The sequence below is a fragment of the Lissotriton helveticus genome, chromosome 2_1 (assembly GCF_964261635.1).
Source record: "Lissotriton helveticus chromosome 2_1, aLisHel1.1, whole genome shotgun sequence".
Classification (NCBI taxonomy): Eukaryota; Metazoa; Chordata; class Amphibia; order Caudata; family Salamandridae; genus Lissotriton; species Lissotriton helveticus.
In genome coordinates this window covers 492,254,201-492,274,439 of record NC_136059.1, presented here as the reverse complement: position 1 = coordinate 492,274,439, position 20,239 = coordinate 492,254,201, and positions in this window count along the sequence as shown.

The window sequence follows — 20,239 nt, the reverse complement described above, 5'->3', positions numbered from 1 at the left end:
AGAAATCCTCCATGCCATCTCCTCCATCATAAAGTTCTCCTTCAAAATTACTATCATCAACTGGAACATCGAAGACTGAGAAAAGAAAAAGGAGTGAGTGAAACAAAAGAATTTTTTGAAAAAAATAAAAAGGAAAAAGAACAGTGGCAGACAGAAAGGGACACAGTGAGAGAGAGAGAAAGACAGAGAGAGTAGCAAAACATTTTTCCTATTAACTTAAACTAAACAACAGAGATCTCCTTACAAATTAACAACTCACCTTGAAATTCAACTGAACAAATCCCTCAGAAGTGTACCTCAGACACTACAATTACAAAATGGCTGTTTCCCTCTCATTTCTCATACATACTCAGCTACCCAGCCAATCAAATTTCATCACACACAAAATCAAAACCAAAGTAACATTTTAATTGGTTCAAAATTTCAACACTTTCAACTCACATAATCTTCAACCTACACCCACTGCTCTCTATCTATTACCATACTAACTCTCCACAAAACACCTATCTAAACCCTAGATGTCATCAGTGATGTCATCAGTGATGTCACTGACCATGTCATGAATGATGTAATATGTGACATCATCAGCAGTGGATTGCGGGTGCGAGAAATATAGTTAGTACAACTAACTCTATAGGAGCAATTTCAATGGTGTTTTTAAATGCTAATTCCTAACTATATATGACCTGAAACCTATGTTTTTTTCAGTGAATTTGCGAGTTTTTTTAAATGCTAATACCTAACTATATATGACCTGAAACCTATGTTTTTTTCAGTGAATTTGCAGGGTTTTTTAATTGCTAATACCTAACCATGTAAGGCTTGAAACCTATGGTTTTTTCAGTGAATATATATATTTAATATAATATATATATATATAATTTTTTTTTAATTTTTTTTTTTTTAAATGATTACAGGGTCCTCGCACCATGAGCGCTCCGTAAGCACACCGTAAACGCTCTGAGCTCTTACCCCGACAAATTTTTCAAAATTTCTAAAACATAATATCTACGTTTTTAACGTAGATTTTAAAGGTAGACAAAATCTGCTTTAATGTAGAAAATGTTTTTTTTAAACTTTTAACAACAGTATATTACTTTTTGAAGTAGTAACAAATTTCGTAAGGGTATGTCGCACGTGCACGCAACGTAAGAGCTCCGTCCGCGCAACGTAAAAGCTTCGAGCTCTTACTCCCGAAAGTTTTAAAACTTTAAATCGTTATATCTACGTATTCATTGCACAATGTAAAGGTACACATTATCTGGGATAATAAAGAACATGTTAATTTAAACTTTTAAAGACCATATATTACTTTATTAAAGCAATTATAAATCTCACGAGGGTGCGTACTACGTAAGCGCATCGTAAGATGACGTAACCGCTCCGTAAATAATATGTAAACGCACAGTAAGCTTACGTAAGCTTACGTAAACGCTCCGTAAACGCTCCGTAAGCTTACGTCCAACCATGTGACCTTATAACAAAAGATTTCATTGGTTTATATTACTTCCTACTTCAATTGTTGAAAGACCCCTCCCATGTTCATCATTTTTCTTTGGCCTTCAGAGAAGTAACACCTGTTTTCCAGTCTCCAGACATCTACTTATTGAACTTTTTTTTTAAATGGCTGAACAACCTGACTCAGACCATTCTTCATCTGAGGAATTTGTTGCAGAGGAACCTCATACAACTAAAAAAAAATAATCAATAGTTTGGACATTTTTCAGCATTCCGGAGGATAAGAAAAAAGTAAATGCGCAATTCGTCACCTGCAAGTTCTGTCTGTCAGTCAGGCACAGGTGTACATGCACAGATGTGCATGTACACAGGAATTCCTTATTTACCACCCAATTGTATTGAGTGGTAAATAACCAATTCTTAGACGCCTCTAGCACTATCAACAGTGCTACCTACATTAGAATTTACAGATTTGGTATTTTTACCGAGTCTGTATTTACCGATTCGGTAATTTTTCTGATTCAGTGAATACAGAATCGGTAAAAATACCAAATCTGTAAATAAGTGCCTCCTACATAGGAAAAGGCATTTACCGGTCGGTAACGTCCAAATTCAGCCGTTACGACCGGTAAATGCCTACCTACATCGCGTCCCAAATCATACCACTTCAATATTTAATAGTAGGTAAATGGTATGTATGTAATTTCTCTTTTGAAATTACCGAATCTGTGTAATTCAGTCATTTTACCGAATCAGTATTTACCGATTCGGTAATTGCCATTGATTCCTATGGGCCTTGAGGCCGTACAGTATTCGGTGGTAACTAACGAATATTTAAGGGCCTGTGGCACTGTTTTCAAAACAAAGAAGTGTAAACAATTGGCAAAATTACCGAAACAATAAGTTTACTGATTCTATACAATTTAAGGCTCCTACATATCAAACACCAAATACCAGTCGGTAACGGCCGAAAACAGCTGTTACAAACTGGTGCTTGGTGTCCTACATCTGCCTCTATGCTTCAATCTGCACTATAAGTAAAACTGCATGAATTAATTTATATGTATTAAGGGTAATTTATAATAGCCTTGTGTGTCTTTTACACAACTATTGCTTCACATGCGTGATGCAACAGTGGTACAAAAGATATACCATAAGGTATGCTTTTTACAATCTGATGTACTTGCAAAGTGCATCATATTGTAAAACAATACACCAAAACAAGGCTTTCCTACATACATAGGGAATGTACAAATGCAGGAATACCACCTAAAAATGAATAAGTAAAATTTATAAAGTTTCATTCAGTCACTCTTGTATTTATACTACGTAAAAAACCTTCACTGGTTTGCAAAACAAAACAAAGAGGTGTAAACAAAAGTGAACACAAAAGGGAAGAGGTGTGAGAAACAGAGAGAAGGAAGTGCACTGGAGGAAGTGGAGTGCCAGTAAATGAAGGTTTACTAACAGGTAAGAAATGGATAACAGAGTGAAGGAAGGAGAATAAGATCAAACCTAACAAAATAAAGAAAGAAGGAAACTGACTGAGGTAAAGAGGAGGAGTGGTAGAAAGAGAGAGCAAAGAAGATTAACTGTAAGGGAGAGACATGTAGAGAGAGAGGGAGCAAGGGACTGAGAAAGAGTAAGGCAGTTATTCTGTCACAATAAGAGAGTGATAACAAACTTATTTTTGATACTCATACTTACCTTATAAATAATGAAAACTTAGACACTGATGCGAAAAAAGTTTTTTATTTCTTATACTTACCTTCTAAGATATAAAAAACGTAAAGAAATTATTTTTTTTAAAATATAATATCTGTAAAACACAAGAAACAAATAAATTATAATGCATACAATGTATATTTCGGATCACTGACATAATATCGACGACACAAATATCGAGATACACAAATATCGAGTAAAAAATATCGATTGACAAAATATCGACTCCCTATCTTCAAACAGGTAAGTACCAAAATATCGACTCCAAAATATCGACTTACAAAAATATAGACTGTCAAAATATCGATTTTTTTAAATGTCTTAAAATTAAGTTAAAACTAATATAGTAATAAATATATTTAATATAAACTTAGAAATAATTAATAAAAAAATGTAATTTTAATAAATAATTTATATAATTAAAAAAATTATATCACCAAAAATTACACACACATATATATATATATATATATATATATATATATATATATATATATATATATATATATATATATATATATATATTCACTGAAAAAACCATAGGTTATAGACCATATATAGTTAGGAATTAGCATTTACAAAACCTTGAAAATTCACTGAAAAAACCATAGGTTATAGACCATATATAGTTAGGAATTAGCATTTAAAAAACCTTATTTTACTCACACAAAACCATTGAAATTCCATATATAGTTAGTTGCACTAACTATATATCGCGCACCTGCAATCCACTGCTGATGATGTCACATATTACATCATTCATGACATGGTCAGTGACATCACTGATGACATCACTGATGACATCTCAAATGACATCACTGATGACATCACTGATGACATCTCATTTGACATCAATGACCACATCACTGATGATATCATTCATGTGACAATACAATGCATCTCCTCACATTTTAATATAACCTCTGTTTCACCCAGTGTTAAATACAGAATATAATTTTTGAAACCATTGACACACCAATACTAGTTACTACATACGCACTCACTGATTCCTACGTCTACACACACCTTCACTCATTCACCCATACTATCATTCATACATACAATCACTCATCTTTACAACACTATCATATGCACTCATACACCTATACAGACACTCACAGTCTGCCACTCATCCATGGAGTTACTCACACACCTAGTCAGTCCTGTAAAGAATCAATGACACTTCCATTTTCTTGTCTATACAGTTAAACATACAGCACCTTACATTTTCAAACATATACTAACACATACTTACCTTGTTATACAATCATTGATACAAGTACACATTGATCTGCACAGAGTCACACACCTCCCAGCCAGCCACACACACACTCAGTCTCCCATACAAATACTTGGACAATCAATCAGTAACCCATATAGTTAATCATATAGCTACTGATCAAAACATGCAGCAGTTTACAGAACAACAGACATAATGATGCACAAATTAAGACACTTTAGTCACTAACCCATGCACTCAGTGAGACACATTTAATCACTCACTCATGCATTCAGTCATGCACCTACTAAATCCTTTGTCCAGACACTTATACTTCCACTCATTCTTCAATATGTAAGACACATTTTAACTTTACAGAAACATACAGTCACTGGATGTTGTCATCAGTGATGTCATCAGTGATGTCATTTGAGATGTCATCAGTGATGTCATCAGTGATGTCACTGACCATGTCATGAATGATGTAATATGTGACATCATCAGCAGTGGATTGCAGGTGCGCGATATATAGTTAGTGCAACTAACTATATATGGAATTTCAATGGTTTTGTGTGAGTAAAATAAGGTTTTTTAAATGCTAATTCCTAACTATATATGGTCTATAACCTATGGTTTTTTCAGTGAATTTTCAAGGTTTTGTAAATGCTAATTCCTAACTATATATGGTCTATAACCTATGGTTTTTTCAGTGAATTTCAATGGTTTTTTAATAGCAAATATCATAAGCTGTCGAATGTCAAGTACGTGGTAAGTGAAAACATTTTCGTGTTTATGCACACTGATCTGCTTTGAATGGTGCCCCCCCCCCTCATTTCTATTAGGAGTACTCTCTCTTTGCAGATAGTGAAAGGTAGTTAACGCAGGTCTTTGCCCCCATTGTAATCCGTCGTGCCTGCTTCTCTCTCCATTTGATTCATTGTTATCCAAGTATTTACTGTTTTAGAATTAGTTCTCTTTGGTTCATTCTCTATTTACAAACAAACACAGAGTCGCAATACTCTGTTTAGTCTTTGCAGATAACGAAAAATCGTGTAAAAAAAAAGAAAAGGAATCGAGCAAAATCAGTAGGCCACTAATGGGATCTCTTTTTGACCTCGCTAAAATAGAAACATTAGGAACAACCCCTCATGACAAATACAAAACTAGTGAGATGAACTGAACTCCACACAATGATGGCTGCAAAACAGCTCGGCTCCGCCACCCACCCCGCCCAAAATAACGATAAAGAACGGCTGCCATGATTGGTTGCGGAATGACCACGACGGAGCTACGAAATGGTGCTGCTCTCATGCTAACCCCAGCTTCAGTCTGAAACATCCAGAAACACTGTAGACTACCAATTCGATCAGTTCCGGTAGCGCCCCAATGTAACCCGGTAGAGAAGAACTAGCCCTCCCCTCTTTGACTGATGGTTCTTGTTGCCTGTCCCTTCTGTTGTCATTTAACAGAACTATTTAGCCTGCTGAAAGGGGTTGTGTTCCGACCGCTGGTTGGTGGAGACATTTTGACTATATTCTGTACCTGCGTTGTCGCGTAATGCGTCATATGACGCGCCGCGTTAGCGCATCCGGAAGTCATCCGGGGCGCGCAGCGCGTAACGTAAGCATAACAAGTCATGTGACTTGTTAATAAAACTTTTCATTGGTTCATTTTACTTTTCTTATTGTAATGATGAAAGGCTTGGTCATATGACCTAAAAATTACGCTTTTCATTACTTCCGAACATTATTTTTTCTTAAATATATGTTATAATGTTCCAGGCTAATGTACTTTCCCGGAAATTTTACAACTGTCCTGCAAGTAAAATATATTCTTTTTTCGAGAAAAAGAGCGTTTCTTCGTCCCATGACGGAGCCGTTGAGCAAAAGAGGGTCGACCTGCTGTCTTAGTCGCCGATACGCCTGAATATGAGATTCTTATCGATCACTTTATGTTGCAGGAATAGAAAACACAACAGCCCTTGACCATTTATCTTTACTGCGTTCCTTCGTATTATACCTTTTACCCTTCATGTAATTGGTCTGCTTTATTTCACTTGCCTTTTAATGATTCTAAAACAGTGACTATTATTAAAAACTTTACCAATGTATATACTACTACCATGTTTTCTTTTAAAAACCTTTATTGTGAAAATTTCATTATACAAATACGAGCCTATAACCACGTGGGCCGGCCACGGAGCAAACTGTAATCGTATATGATGAATAGACATTTACACTGTAGAGGAACGTAACGGGCGGGCCATTACGTTGCAAGAACTAAGGTGTCTAACAGTTACGGAATCGGTGGACGTACATTTTATAATTAAAATACGACAGGGCCAGTTACAATAAAATTATCTAGATATACATTTGCGGGCAAGTACCATGGGTGACGTTAATTCGAACTTTCAACAGTACAGTAATCAATAACACATCAGAACTTAATATCAATAGGGATGTCGAAATATTCAATCAATTCTCGTCCCCGCCCGCCATTTGCTTCAAAACTGCATACGTATCTCGTGATTTCAAGGTTCTGCAACCAGTACACAACAAGGAGTTACGAGTCCCATTTATTCTGGCGCCATTTTGGGCGAGGACGGGCAGGTCCAGGATATAGTCAAAATGTCTCTACCAACCATCGACTATGATGATGTTCATATGCTGTATTTATTAGAGTAACACTCATCTGTCCACATGAAATTAATTTGCCACAATCTAAACATGTCATTTTAATCTTTCCAAAGTTCTTCTAAATATTTGGGACCGTTTCCCTTGCCTCTGAAGCTCTCAGTGCCACTTCTTTGATGAATGTACTAGCAGGTCAGGGGTTCTCCTCCAAATCTCTCTTTTATGCAGCACTATAATTAATTGGTGCCACCTCTCCATATGACGATGCATGGTATAGTTACCACAACTATATTTTTTTTCGGTTCCTCTGGAGAGTTCATCGTGGCAGATGAAGCGTGTAACGTACCGGGCATTTACCTTTTTTTGCATGTACAGGAAAGGAAAAAAAAATCGAGCGTCCGAGTTCTAAGGTGTCCCAGGGCCATTTTAGTGGACCAGGCCCAAATCCAAAGAACAGGCCGCCATTTTGAGAGTCCTGTTGCAGCCGCCTGTCGCTGTAGCATCAAGAGCAGCCGAAACTCAGCTGAATGGCAACTGAAACGGTAAAGGGGCGCCCCACTACAGCAGACGAGCCAGGCCCAAATCCAAAGAACAGCTATCTCACAGGCTAATGGGGCGACCCACGCCGAGTTTCAGCATTGTAGGATGACCACACAAGTACAGCAACTTGCTAGACATCACCTCGGTGCCATCCGGATCTCGGCGCCCCACTGCAGATGAAGTGCCTCTCAACTATGAAACCACCACGGTGACATCCGGATCTTGGCGCGTTGTGCTGCCTTCGGCCTATTCGCACATCGGTCCGCTACTGACGCCATCTCACAGGCTAATGGGGCGACCCACGCCGACTTTCAGCATTGTAGGATGACCACACCAGTACAGCAACTTGCTAGACATCACCTCGGTGCCATCCGGATCTCGGCGCCCCACTGCAGATGAAGTGCCTCTCAACTATGAAACCACCACGGTGACATCCGGATCTTGGCGCGTTGTGCTGCCTTCGGCCTATTCGCACATCGGTCCGCTACTGACGCCATCTCACAGGCTAATGGGGTGACCCACGCCGAGTTTCAGCATTGTAGGATGACCACACCAACTTGCTAGACATCACCTCAGTGCCATCCGAATCTTGGCATCTCAACGCCTAGTGGTATCTTCCATACAAAAAATATTGTTACGCTGCCTTTGGCCCCATTCGCACATCAGTCCGCAACTTAGACATCACCTCGGTGCCATCCGGATCTTGGCATCTCAGCGCCTTGTGGTGTCAGTCAGAAAATATTGTTGTGCTGCCTTCGGCCTATTCGCACATCGGTCCGCTACTGACGCCATCTCACAGGCCAACGGGGCGCCCCACGCCGACTTTCAGCATTGTAGGATGGCCACACCAGTGCGGCAACTTGCTACACACCACCTCGGTGCCATCCGGATCTTGGCATCTCAGCGCCTTGTGGTCTCTTCTACACCGGAAATATAGTAGAAAATATTGTTGCGCTGCCTTCGGCCCCATTCACACATCGGTCCGCTACTGACACCATCTCACAGGCCAACGGGGCGCCCCACGCCGACTTTCAACATTGTAGGATGGCCACAGAAGTGCGACAACTTACTAGACACCACCTCGGTGCCATCCGGATCTTGGCGCGTTGTGCTGCCTTCGGCCTATTCGCACATCGGTCCGCTACTGACGCAAACTCACAGGCCAACGGGGCGCCCCACGCCGACTTTCAGCATTGTAGGATGGCCACACCAGTGCGGCAACTTCCTACACACCACCTCGGTGCCATCCGGATCTTGGCGCGTAGTGAACCTGCAGCAGCTGCAAATAAGCTTCAGACAGTGTTACAACCGCTGCTCAGAACTCTCAACTATGACACCACCTCGATGCCATCCGGATCTTGACGCGTTGTGTTGCCTTCGGCCTATTCGCACATCGGTCCGCTACTGACGCCGCCTCACGTGCCAACGTATTTTCTCCGCATTTTATACCCTATGCCGCATAACAGGTCATGTGACTTGTTTATAAAACTTTTCATTGGTTCATTTTACTTTTGGTTTCCTAATGATGGAAGGCTTGATCATATGACCTAAAAACAACACTTTTCATTGGATGAAAACTTTTTTTTTTTTTCCAAACGATGAAAGCCCCACCTTGTTTCTGGATGTTTCAGACTGAAGCTGGCGTCACCATGAGAGCACCACCATCTCGTAGCTCCGTCGTGGTCATTCCGCGAGCAATCATGGCAGCCGCTCCCCACCAGAAGCCTGCAGGAGTCGGGGCCCCCAAAACTTTTGATGAATTCTCAAGGCGGAGGGGACGCTTTCGAGAATGGGGTCCAAGACCTAGCAGACAAGCGTCCGATTTCCAAGGTGTCCCAGGGCCATTTCAGTGGACCAGGCCCAAAAAGGAAACAGCCTGCCGCCATTTTGAGAGTCCTGTGACAGCCGCCTATCGCTGCACCGCAAGAGTGGGCGCAACTCAGCTGAATGGCGGATTTTGACACAGTGGACCAAAAGCGGACGCAATGGCAACTGAAACGGTAAAGGGGCGCCCCACTACAACAGACGAGACTCCACCTGGAGAGGCCCGTTCACGCCGCCTCCCCCGGGGCGCTCCACGCCGTTATTCGGAGCAGCATTGTAGGATACCAAAACCAGTGCGGCAACTTACTGGACATCACCTTGGTGCCATCGTTCTGCTGCCTTGGAACTATTCGCACAACAGTTTGCTACTGATGACCCACCCCCCGCGACGCCCCACGCCGTTATTTGCTGGGTGGCAACTTACTAGACATCACTTTTGTGTCATCTAGATTTCGGCGCGTTCTGCTGCCTTGGAACTATTCGCACAACAGTTTGCTACTGATCACCCACCCCCCGCGACGCCCCACGCCGGAAATCTGGACGTTGTGCTGCGTTGGGACTATTCGCACAGCCGACCGCTACTTCGTTGTTTTTCTCTAAAAATGTTTATATGTTATTACTATTTTTGTTTTCTTGTATATATTTATAAATTATTAAAGTTTTATAATCTTACTACTTTGTCGGAGTGCTATATATTTTTAATGTGACACATAATTGTAAAAACTTTGATGTACAAAGAGTCATCCCTGGAATCTTCCGCTTCACGCTCGGTCCCCTCCCCAATCACAATACAGGATGGTTTTCAGATAATAGCAACGCTTCTGCTGTGACGGATCTCATCGAGTGTGGGCCTTGATCTACTATAACTCCTTTGAAGACGGGTGATTCTTTACAGCTGTGGCCATAAACTACATCTGCAGGGCTAGCTGATAGCCTAGGACCGGCCTGGACAATCGGACACAGAGGAAAAGGAGTGTCAGAGGGTGCGGTAGTGAATAGGGCGAAAGGGAGGTGTCGGGCGGGCACAGGGTGTGATTCTCAGGGAAGAACAGCGCAGATGGGGGGAGGTTTATTACCCATGCATAAAACAGAGAGCGGGGGTGACCACTGCCTGGGGGAGATGCTTGCGAGGGTGGGGAGCCATGCTAAGGATCGACAGCGTGCACAGAGTGGATCTGGTCAAGGCATCTAAAATGGCTGCCGTGCACGACAAAAGTGTGGCATTTGAAAAAAGACAAGATGGCGCACACAATGTTTTTCAACAATTCCTGATTTCCTTCGAATCGAACGTTAACAGACGTTGGGGCATATTACCAAAGTTAAGCGATATTTATCCCTAACGATGCATTGCAAAGATTTTTTTACCGTCAGAAATTATCGCAGATAAACCTTGCTATTATCAAGGTTTATCGCAAATACGATAAAAAACGAGCGCAATGCATTAATATCGCTGAAAACTCCGCGATATTCATGCATTACCGAGCTAATGCTCTTAGCCATGTTATCCACCTCCCATTGGATAACATGGCTAAGAACTGCTCAGGGCAGCTGTTACTTTTTGGAGATATTCGCGCTTATCTCGAATATTTCCAAAAGTTGATAATAGGAGATAGCGATGTTAGCGACTGTTTCCAGTCGCTAACATCTTGGCATGCCCACTTTGCATGTCATTAGTGATAAATATCACTCACATGCAAAGTGGGGCCCAAGATGGTCGCTATCTCCTACTAGCCGTCGCTAGCTGGTGTTAGCAACAGCTACGTAATACAGATATAATTTTATCTCCGCGAAGCGGAGCGCTGTTACAGATATATATCTTGTTTTTGAACGTTAATTTCTCAAAATGCACTGAAGCACATATATTGAGACCTAGCAAAGGCACATCGGGCTACCAGTCCCTAATATTTTACCAAGTTTCGTGCAAATCCATTCAGCCGTTCGATTATTATTATAATTTTTTTTTTTTGCCCCGCGGGGCCCTTTTAAAACCTCCACATCAAACCTAGGGGATCAGCGAGGATCTACTATGCCCCCTTATGGTCATTTGCCCCTTCGCTTTGGCCTCCTCTTGTCTCTCGATCCTACCGAGAGACAAGATGGCGGCCGCTACGGACTGTTTGGAATGTTTACAGACACCGGAGAGCCAATCAGCTTCGCTTCGCAAAGCTCCGTAACGCGAAAAGTACGCGAAGCGGTCCGCTGTTACAGATATATATCTTTTTTTGAACGTTAATTTCTCAAAATCCACTGAAGCACATATATTGAGACCTAGCAAAGGCACATCGGGCTACCAGTCCCTACAATTTTGCCAAGTTTCGTGCAAATCCATTCAGCCGTAAGATTATTATTATAATTTTTTTTTTTTGCCCCGCGGGGCCCTTTTAAAACCTCCACATCAAACCTAGGGGGTCAGCGAGGATCTACTATTCCCCCTTATGGTCATTTGCCCCTTCGCTTTGGCCTCCTCTTGTCTCTCGATCCTACCGAGAGACAAGATGGCGGCCGCTACGGACTTTTTGGAATGTTGACAGACGCCAGAGAACCAATCAGCTTCGCTTCACAAAGCTCCGTTGCGCGAAAAGTCCGCGAACCAGTGCGCTAACTGGTCCGCTGTTACAGATATATATCTTTTTTTAAACGTTAATTTCTCAAAATCCACTGGAGCACATATATTGAGACCTACAAAAGGCACATCGGGCTACCAGTCCCTACAATTTTGCCAAGTTTCGTGCAAATCCATTCAGCCGTTCGGGCTAAAAGTGAGGCCAACCGCCCTATGGAAAACTCAATGTTAAAAACACGTTTTGGGACCCCCCTTTTTTCTCGGCCCCCACTGGACGAACCCCCCCCAAATTTTCAAGGGCTGCTCAGAAACAAAATGTGCCATTTTCCTGAAAATTTCAGCCAATTCCGTCCACAAACGCCAAAGTTATTAGACATAGAATTTTCAAAAAACCCATAGAGAAAAAATCCTAACTATATATACCTACTGGCGACCGCCAGTAGGTAATATATATATATATATATATATATATATATATATATATATATATATAAACATATTATTAAATAAACATATATAACATTTTAGAAAATGTTTAAAATTTATTGTTACAACTATAGTGAGTTCAACATTAGCAAAAGTGTTGGATAGCGTAGAGGTCAAATTTACTACTCCCACTCCAGTGGGTGCAACAGTAGGGAAAGCGCTGGATAGCGTAGAGGTTAAAATTACTATTCCCACTCCAGGGATGTATGACGTTACAACGCATACTTTTACAACGCCTACCATTACAACAAAACTTTTACAACGCAAAAACTTTTACAACGCATACATTTACAACGCAAGATTTTACAACGCATATACCTTTACAACGCATACCATTACAACGTAAGTATTGGTAAGTATATAATAATTTTTTGAATATAAATTAATAAAAAATATTATAATATAATTTAATATAATTTAATTTTATTAAATAAATTTAATTTAAATGTAATTTTACTTTATTTTTACAAAGTACCCCTGTACCCCAAAAACCCAAAACTGACCCTGAACCCTAAAAATACCCCTTTACCCATAAACTGAAAACTGACCCTGAACACTAAAAATACCCCTTTACCCGAAAACTGACCCTGAACCCTAAAAATACCCCTTTACCCCAAAAACTGAAAACTGACCCTGAACCCTAAAAATACCCCTTTACCCAAAAACTGAAAACTGACCCTGAACCCTAAAAATACCCCTATACCCCAAAAACTGAAAACTGACCCTGAACCCTAAAAATACCCCTTTACCCCAAAAACTGAAAACTGACCCTGAACCCTAAAAATACCCCTTTACCCCAAAAACTGAAAACTGACCCTGAACCCTAAAAATACCCCTTTACCCAAAAACTGAAAACTGACCCTGAACCCTTAAAATACCCCTTTACCCCAAAAACTGAAAACTGACCCTGAACCCTAAAAATACCCCTTTACCCAAAAACTGAAAACTGACCCTGAACCCTAAAAATACCCCTTTACCCAAAAACTGAAAACTGACCCTGAACCCTAAAAATACCCCTTTACCCAAAAACCGAAAACTGACCCTGAACCTACCCCTTTACCTAAAAACTGAAAACTGACCCTGATCCCTAAAAATACCCCTTTACCCCAAAAACTGAAAACTGACCCTGAACCCTAAAAATACCCCTTTACCCCAAAAACTGAAAACTGACCCTGAACCCTAAAAATACCCCTTTACCCAAAAACTGAAAACTGACCCTGAACCCTAAAAATACCCCTTTACCCAAAAACTGAAAACTGACCCAGAACCCTAAAGATACCCCTTTACCCAAAAACTGAAAACTGACCCTGAACCCTAAAAATACCCCTTTACCCAAAAACTGAAAACTGACCCTGAACCCTAAAAATACCCCTTTACCCAAAATCCCAAACATATAACCTTTTAAAAATAATTATATACTTACTAATACTTACATTGTAATAGTATGCGTTGTAACGGTATCTGCGTTGTAAAAACATGCTTTGTAAATGTATGCGTTGTAAAAGTTTTTGCAATTTAAAAGTTTTGTTGTAATGGTAGTGCATAGTAAAAGTAGCGTTGTAAACGTTGCATACCCACTCCAGTGGGTGCAAGAGTAGGGAAAGTGTTGGATAGCGTAGGGGTTAAAATTACTATTCCAACTTCAGAGAGTGCAATAGTAGGGAAAGTAAATACTTCACAAATATATATAAATAACATAAATAGTAATACCAATTACAAATAATTAAAATATTAAAAAAGTGTATACAAATATTAAATATTTATTTATAAATACAAAATAAAATTATTTAATTATAAAAATTGCCTACTCATACTAATTAATTACCTATTAACAATAAATTAATTTACAATTTAAAAATTAATAAATTATTTTCAATTACCAATTATATTTTAATTAATTACCAATTAATAATTAATTAACAATTAATTCTAAATAAATATCAATAAATAAATTAACATATTTAATAAATTATAATTAAATTACTTCCCACCCTATTCCCCTATAAACACACAACCCGCTACAGAAAATAAATTACTAAAATTAAAATATTTATCAATTAATCAATTATAATTAATTACCAATTATATTTTAATTAATTACCAATTAATAATAATTAACAATTAATTCTAAATAAATATCAATAAATAAATTAACATATTTAATTAATTATAATTAAATTACTTCCCACCCTATTCCCCTATAAACCCACAACCCGCTACAGAAAATAAATTACTAAAATTAAAATATATATCAATTAATCAATTATAATTAATTACCAATTATATTTTAATTAATTACCAATTAATAATTAATTAACAATTAATTTTAAATAAATATCAATACATAAATTAACATATTTAATTAATTATAATTAAATTACTTCCCACCCTATTCCCCTATAAACCCACAACCCGCTACAGAAAATAAATTACTAAAATTAAAATATTTATCAATTAATCAATTATAATTAATTACCAATTATATTTTAATTAATTACCAATTAATAATTAATTAACAATTAATTCTAAATAGATATTAATAAATAAATTAACATATTTAATTAATTAGAATTAAATTACTTCCCACCCTATTCCCCTATAAACCCACAACCCGCTACAGACTTATATTACACAAAAAATAAAAATTATTATTAACTTACCTTAAATTCGATATTTTTGTTGTCTATATTATGTCTAGTCGATATTATGTCCATTCTATATTTTTGATTCGATATTATGTCCATTCTATTCGATATTAATTTTCTCTAGTCGATATTTTTGTTGTCTATATTATGTCTAGTCAATATTATGTCCATTCTATATTTTTTACTCGATATTCTGTCCAGTCGAAATAAAAGACTCGATATTATGACTGTACACCGTATATTTCACAATACAAGAGAAAAGGAAGGAGATTAAGAGTCAAGAAAGATAGATGGCACATGCCTTCGGGACACATGCCACAGGTAGAGAGTAAGATGATGCAGGCAGAGAGTGAGATAGTACAAGTAGAGGGTGAGATGGTGCAAGCAGAGGGTAAGATGACACACACACATGCATATATAGTGCAGACAGAGGGTAAGATGGCACACACACACAGAAACATGGAACAAGCAAAGGAAGACAAAGTACAGTCAAAAGAGAGTTGGCGAATGAGCGTGAGACAAGGAGAGTGAGGACAGAGAGGGAGTGAAGGAAAGAGTGAGTGAAGGGGACTGAGTGAGGGAGCAAAGAAAGACAAGTGATGGAGAGTGGGTGAGTTAAAGAGAGTGAGTGTAAGGGAAGGGCAGTGAGACAGAGGAAGTAAGGCTAACAGAGAGACAGTGAAGAAAGAGAAGTGAGGATGTCAGAGTTCAAAGGGAGTGACAGAAGGAGTAAGTGAAGTGGAGTAAGGTGAGTGAGGGAAGGTTAATAAGTAAGGGAGCAAAAGAAGGAAAGAGAGGTAAAGGGGAGTAAATCAGATGAACTAAGAAAAGGTAAGTGAGGGAAACAAAAAAGGAGAAGGGGAGTGAAGGATAGGAATAAAGGGTACTGAGGGAAGCAGCCTAATGAAACAAGGGTGAGGTGAGTGAGAGAAGGATAGTGAAGTTGAAGAAAGACAAATGATAGAGGGTGGATAAAGTCGAGTGAGCGTGAGATTCCTATGGGCCTTGAGGCCGTACGTATGGGAGTGAGTGATTGACTACACACAAGGAGTGAAGGAAGTAGTGATAGAAGGAGACTCAGTGAGGGATCAAAGAACGGAAAATTAGGCAGTGTAGGTGAGGGAAAAGGAGTGACAGAATGAGGTGATGGAAAGAGTCACGCTAAGAGACAGGGAGCGATGGAAGGATAGACAAAAAGAGAAATAAAAAAGTTTTTTGGGTCAGTCGTACTTACCTTTTAAATGAAATATCTGTGGAAACGAAAAAACAAATCAGTTATAAAACATTATTCACAATACAAGAGACAAAGCAGGAGAAAATGGAAAGAGGAGTTAGGGAAGGGAAATGAGAAAGAGGGAAGGGGGAATTAGTGCAGGTGCGTTAACAACAGTGAGTCCAAGAGAGAGGGAGTGATGGAAGAGTAGAGAGAAAGTAAGAGGACACAGGGAGTTTTGTGAAGGTGTGTTTGAAGTGCAGTTAGGTGAGTGACAGAAGGGGAATTAGTGAGTGAGCAAAGGAAGGAAAGAGAGGTGAAGGGGAGTGAAACAGAGGGACTGAGGATAAGTGAGGGAAGCACAATAAAGGGACAGGGGTGACGTAGGGTGAAAAAATGACAGTAAGTTTGATGAAACAGAGGTGATAGAGGATGAATAAAGGTGAGTGAGCATGAGAGAAGAAGAGTAAAAAAGTGAGGAAATAGAGGGAGTGAAGGAAAGAGTGAGAGAAGGGGACTGAGTGAAGGAGTAAAAAAAGTCAGTGACAAAATGTGGATGAGTAAAGGGAGTGAACATAAGAGAACATAAGAGAAAGGGAGTAAGAAACTGAAGGGATGAAAGCAGTGAGGTTAAGAGAGAGGCAGTAAGGGAAGGATAGAGAGAAACAGAAATAAAAAAGTAATGAAAATGTATTTTTTATTAGTCGTACTTACCTTATAAATGTAATATCTGTGGAAGAGAGTAAACAAATCAGTTAGAATATATATTTCACAATACAAAATGCAAATTAACTTGTACAACATGTTATATGGTTTATTTTTGCTGTTCTCAGAATATATTGATTTTCACTAAAACAGTGAGTTCAATACTATTCATCATATCACAGCAGGCAAAAAAAAAACACAATCAAAATGATTGTGTTTAAAAAACCCATAAAACTTAGAAAAAACATATCTTAAATGTTTTCTTCCGAACAGCAATTTCTAAGATACAGTATCTCATTATTATACTCTCAAACTAAAGTGATATAGAAACATATATTAACCACGTTTACCCGAAATACGTATTCTTCATTTACATACCTTTCCACATGGCCAAATGGTATACAGAAAGTCCTCTTTTTGGAAATTACTTAATAGCAGTTTTAAACTTCCATTTACCCGACTTTCGAAATGAGAACTCCAACATCTATTTCATCATCTAACAATAATTATATTTGCACCTCTGACTTACTCTTGATAAACATTTCCTATAATACTGATATCACTCACAATGTGATATACTTACACTACGTCTATGACAACTACCAGTTTACTAATTATCTTGATCACTTTCACTCACAAACTAATTTTGAACAACACACTTACTTTTATTAACTGCTCCAATCTTCATTGTCCAATTACTTTCACTAAAATTTTGGTTCTAAAAACACTAGGTAAGAATTTGTGAAGTCAAAAGGCAAAGGTTGTTTGAAAATCAATTAAGTGTCATTACAAACTTATGTAAAAAGATATATTATCAACGTTTACCTGAGAAACTCATTTTTTATTGATGTACTTTCCCACATGGCCAAATAGTACGTACAAATTCCTTGGTTTGGAAAATACTTAATAATACTCTTGACATTCCATTTCCCGACCTTCTGCATGAAAAGCTCCAACGTCTTTCGTAACACCTAACAATATTTATGTCTCCATCCAAGGATGTGTATCATGCCCATAAAATCTTAAACAACCGGTAAACTATCAGAATCTGAACATCATATAGTATCCTGATGACTAACTTTTATTAATTGCTCCAATCTTTCTAGGCCAATTACTTTTCCTAAAATTTCGGTTGTAAAAACATTAGGTAAGAATTTTTTAAGTCAAAAGGCAAAAATTGTTGAAAGTCAAAACAGTATCATTACAGTAAGTCCAACCTTTATGACATTTTAAATAAGCTGTATAATGTCAAGATGTTGTTGAAGGACCATTCCTGAAATTGATAATTGAGAAGCCACAAAATGTTTAATTAAAGTTGTTAATTTAGTTCCATCAGGTCTACATCGTTGGAACATTAAAATTACGTACTGTCCATATCTTTCTATAAATAATGTTGATAGCATTGCAGAGTTACATTGGGTACAAACCATGTTTTGATCAGCTGCTGTAACTAGATTATTAAAAGACACTTATTTGCAGTCTGGTAAAGTCAAATATATAAATCTTTCAGTATCTACTGTTGTACTACTTGAAAAGGAACAATTATCGCAGACATGTTGCCATTTATAAGAAAGGCTAAAAAGATTTTCAACATCTATACCTTCCTCTTGCAATACAACAAGCATGTACATTAGAAATTCCTGACAATCTTGCTGAATATCCTGAGAAAATTGAGTTATACCAGAACATATGTCTAAATCATTTTGAATAGCAGAAACACTTTCTATATTTGTTCTATCACTGCTACATTTCTCAAACACAGTATTCAACAAACAACAAAAACTTTGATCCTGATTTTCAACATCTGTTCTTGCAAACTTTGGAGAAAAGAAACAACATTAACCACTACATTAGCATAGCAGTTGATACCAGAACTGAAATCTAACAATATCTTCAACAGAATCCTCTTTGTTTCTGCTTACAATTAGTGGTTCATCTACTTTTCTTTTTTTTGCTACAGCCTTGCAACAATTTTTCTCATTTCTTCTCTTTCGGCCCACCACACGCTTTTCAAATAGAGGATATTGAGGTAAATTTGGAGCATACTCTCTTCTTAACCTATTATATTCCTTTACACAATTTAGATCTTCACTAATCTTTGTCTCATCAAAATCAATCAAGTACATTCCAGATAAAGTTCTGACTCGAGATAAAGCAACATATGCCATACCCTCCTTGAAGACAGAACTTCCAATATTCATCAAAGCACAATCTACACTTAAACCTTGAGATTTATGAATAGTTACTGCATATGACAAAGAAACAGGAAACAGTTTTTGGCGGACATATAAATCTTTCACAAGCAAAAATCGAACAGAACAACGACTAAACTGTTGTACTTCTTTAATTCCATCATATTTAATTTTCAAAAATTCAATTCCATCTCTATTTCGGTAATTCACAAAATCAACAACATGACCCATTGCTCCATTTATTAAACCTCTTTCCACATTTAAATTCCGTCGTAAAATTATACGACAATTTATACATACATATAGAGTCTTTTAAAAACCAGCAGTTTTAGAAATTGTCTTCTCTAAAGAATCCAACTTTGATTTCAACTTTTCTGACAAAACAATAGTAACTCCTTCGTGCTCTATTTTATCAATAGCTTCCAGTTTCACAATCTCTTGATGTTCTAACTCTAACATTTTGTTGTTGAAGACTGAACATTCTCGAAGAGATGGCATCAAGCATATTACAGTTTTGTTTTTAGCAATTTTCTGATAAATAATGTCTGGGAGAATATTTTCCTTTGGAAACAAATTTGAAATTAATCGTGACTATAAAGCTTCTTTGCCATGTTCAGTTACTTATCCAATTGTTACATCTTGTAGAATATTTTGATAATCTTCATCCTTTGCCTGTGACATGTTTTGAAGCAGTTCTGCATATTTAAAATATAACCAGATATTCACATTTCCAATGCTTCCTAGGCACTTTCTTGTATCTTCATGCGTAAGCATCTTAAACACTGGTTGTCCTTTCACTGGAGTTAGCTGCAGTAGATCTCCAAAGACAATGATGTGTTTGCCTCCAAATAACACATCATACTCTGTTTTAAGAATGTGTTGCATTCTTAAATGCACAAAAGCAAGCATCACATTTGAAACCATGCTTACCTCATCAATGATAAGAAGTTTCATTTTCTTCAGGACTCTACCAACTTCACAACAAGCTTCTCCAGATAGCTTGTGGTATTGTAATTTATTATCATGCTCTACTGGC